This window comes from Orycteropus afer, unplaced genomic scaffold (assembly GCF_000298275.1).
Source record: "Orycteropus afer afer isolate SDZICR_OR568_19922 unplaced genomic scaffold, OryAfe1.0 scaffold00440, whole genome shotgun sequence".
Taxonomy (NCBI): domain Eukaryota; kingdom Metazoa; phylum Chordata; class Mammalia; order Tubulidentata; family Orycteropodidae; genus Orycteropus; species Orycteropus afer.
This window is the reverse complement of record NW_006922027.1, coordinates 2277686-2280960: the sequence shown is the minus strand read 5'-3', so window position 1 is coordinate 2280960 and position 3275 is coordinate 2277686.

Sequence of the window (3275 nt, the reverse complement as noted above, 5' to 3'; positions counted from 1 at the left end):
GGTGTGGTGAGCCATGCTTGTGGAGACACTGGAAAATCTTGATTAGCAGCTTGTGAGAGATGGAGGCAGACCCAGCACACTGGTACCAATGAAGAATTGGATTGTTTGAGGAAGTAAGTGGTTAAATGAATTGTTTGATTGAGATACTCAGGTAATATGAGGGTTAGGGTCAGGGGGAGAAAAGGTACCAGGTGGAGGAGACATATTGGTGAGGGTTAGGAGGAGGACAAAGGAAAACAATGAGATTCGAAGAAGGGAAAGGGCAGAAAAAGTGCCCTGGAGCCGCAGTTCCTGAATAAGGTTCAAAATGTCCTCCGGGGTCCAGATGAGGAAAGGTTACCTTGAAGTGTCCTCAATTATTGAGGATAGGAAAATTTTAAAGTCAGAGATAGACAATGACATACCAAGGGATGTTATTCCTCTTCAGTTACAGTGGGGAGTCGAGTAATCTTCAGCAAGGTTGTCCCTGTCAAGGTGGAATGGTAGGGTGTTGTGAAACACTTTTTTAAGTTAGTCAGGTGCACCCAGGAGAGTTTCCCTTTGAGTTTTGCCATGGTGGGTGTGGTAAGGATAACCTTGAAGGAATATGTCCATTTAGGGATAAGGAGGCTGTGGAGTCTGGGTGAGCTAAATAAACTAAGTCTCCTGGGTTGAGGGGATTGGGGGTGGATGGGGTAGGTTGCTGATTATAAGTGTCTGCATATTTCCAAAGGGTTTTACGGATGAGGGTGGTGGTGGTGGGAATAGTGAGCTGGAGAGGGATGGAGGGAGAGGGAGGAGGCCAGGTGGTAGGAGAGGTCTCCTATATAAAAAAAGTTCAAAGGGTGATAGGAGGAAGGGTTATTTAGGAAGAGTTCGAAGTTTCAGTAAGACTAGAGGTAGAAGTTCTACCTGTGCTTTTTGTGTTTCTGAAGACAGTTTGGTAAGGATGTTTTTAGGGTTCAACTGGGTCTTTCCACTTTTCCTGAGGATTATGGGTGATAGGGAATATGGAACTTCTAGGGGAAGTTGAGATAAGGTACTATATTTTGGGTGATGGTGGACATGAATTCAGGTCCATTGTCTGATTGAAAAGAAGTGGGGACCTTGTAGCAGGGAATGATTTCCTGGATTAAGACAGAAGAAACTGTAGAGGCTCTATTATTGGTGGTGGGATAGGCTTCAACCCATCCCATGAAAGTATCCACTAGGACTAAGAGATATTTATATTTGGGGGCTGTGGGCATGTGGGTGAAATCGATTTGCCAGACTGACACTGGTAGAAAGCATTAGCCTGGTGGGGGTGGGAAAGTAGGGGATCTGATATTGGAATTTTGGTTGGATTTTAAGCAAACTGTGTAAATGGAGGAGAGTTGGCATTGAAAGGAAAGATCAGTGGGGGTGGGGTTCAGGAAGGTCTGAGTGAAGGTTTGAAGGGATCAAGTGTTTGCGTGAAAAAGGGAATGTAAATACTGGAGAACAGACCTAACTTGGTCAGAAGGAAGGTTCATTTTATTGGGAGCCCAAGTGGTGGTTGAATAGAGTGTTTCTGTGATGGGCTCTCCCAGAGCCACTTTTTTGGCTAGTTGGTCCACTATATTGTTTGAGCAGGAGATATACTGTTTGTTATGCTGGTGCCCACGACAATGGATTATAGCTGTGTTTTTTTGGGAATAGGGTAGCTTCTAAATTTTTTGGATTAAGGTTCCATTGGAAATTGGGGTGTGTGTGTGTGTGTGTGTGTTAGGAAACCCCATTCTCTCCAGATCAGGATATTGCAATGAATCACATTAAAGAAATATTTGGAATCTGTAAAAATATTAATAATTTTGTTGGAGGCATTGCCTTCTTAAGCCTTTCAAGAGAAAGCCTTATGTTTTTTTTGTTGTTGTTGTTCACTTTTATTGATTTTTTTTTTTTTTTTTTTGACTTCTTTATGTATCCAGCTTGACATTTTCCCTTTAATAGACATTCTAGGAGATGTATGTACTATAAAATCTGTGAAAACCAGAACCTGTGGAAGGTGGAACCCTGTCCAAGGAGGAAAATTCAAATGTTTTCCACTAAAATGAGCAATTTAAAAAGTGGTAAGAAGAGTTCCAGCAAGATGGTGGACTAGGCAGAAAGACTGCACAAACCCTCTTCAACAAAGAAAAGGGAAAACAATGAACACAGACACAGAAGATAATCCTGGGCCCCTGAGACTTGAAGGATATATAAGTGGACTAAACCCCAACTAGCAGAAGAATTTGTGTGAAAATACCAAAAAAAGGAGACAGAGAAAGCTGCGGTCTGGCAGTGATCCTGAGCGATCCTGATGGCACAGACAGCTTGGAGATTCCCAAGTGGTGGTAGGACCTAAGAATTCACTTAAAAATCACACTGCTAGCCAGGGACTGCACAGAGGACTGTGCTTGGTGGCTGGGGAATAAACAGAGAAGGTGAAGAGAAAGGTGGGCTGAACTGTGGACTTTTGCCAGTCTGGAGGACACCACCATTTTGAAGGTTTAAAAAGCGGCTTGACTATTTTGGTATTTAAAGAGACAGAGCCCTTGCAGATTCCTGGGGCATAAGAACATGTTCTGCTTTCCAGTAACCCCAAGGATACTTGGGACCTGCAAGACTGAAAAGGTACCACATTCTTCTTGTTACTCTTATACTCCACACCCACTTGGTGAAAGGAGGTGTGGCCACCCTCCACTCCCACCTACCTTCTGGGCCTACAGGAACTCCATCACAGTCTGTATGCTCAGACGAAACCTGGGTGCCCTTCCCTGTCCTCCACTGATTTTTTTTTTTTCTTTCTCTTTCTTTTATTTTTATTTTTTCTTTTTCACTTTCTTTTTTCTGGTGATTAGTTTGCTTGTATTTGTCTGTTTTAAAACAGCTAATATTATTAATGCCTTTGTCCTTTTTATTATTATTCTTAATCTTCCCCTCCCAGGTCCTAGTTTTCAGCACTTTTTCTTTTCTCTGTGCATGGTAGAATTTTTTTTTTTTTAATTTAAAGATTTTTTTTTCTTTTCCTCCTTTTTACTTGTGATTAACACCATTCCTTGTTTTTCTTACTGCATTTTTCCCATTTTTCCTTAATTTATTATTCTCCTTCCCTACTATTTTTTCTTAATGCCCTATCCTGATATATTGCAGGTATTCTTGTTTTTTCTTCTTTTTCTCCCTTTTTTCATTGTTTGGTTACAGTTCCTGTGTGATTACATGGTGTGTCTTTCATCCATGGCCTTTTGGTTTTTTTATGATTATTCAATTGTAATTTGCATCTAACTGAGTGGGAGACA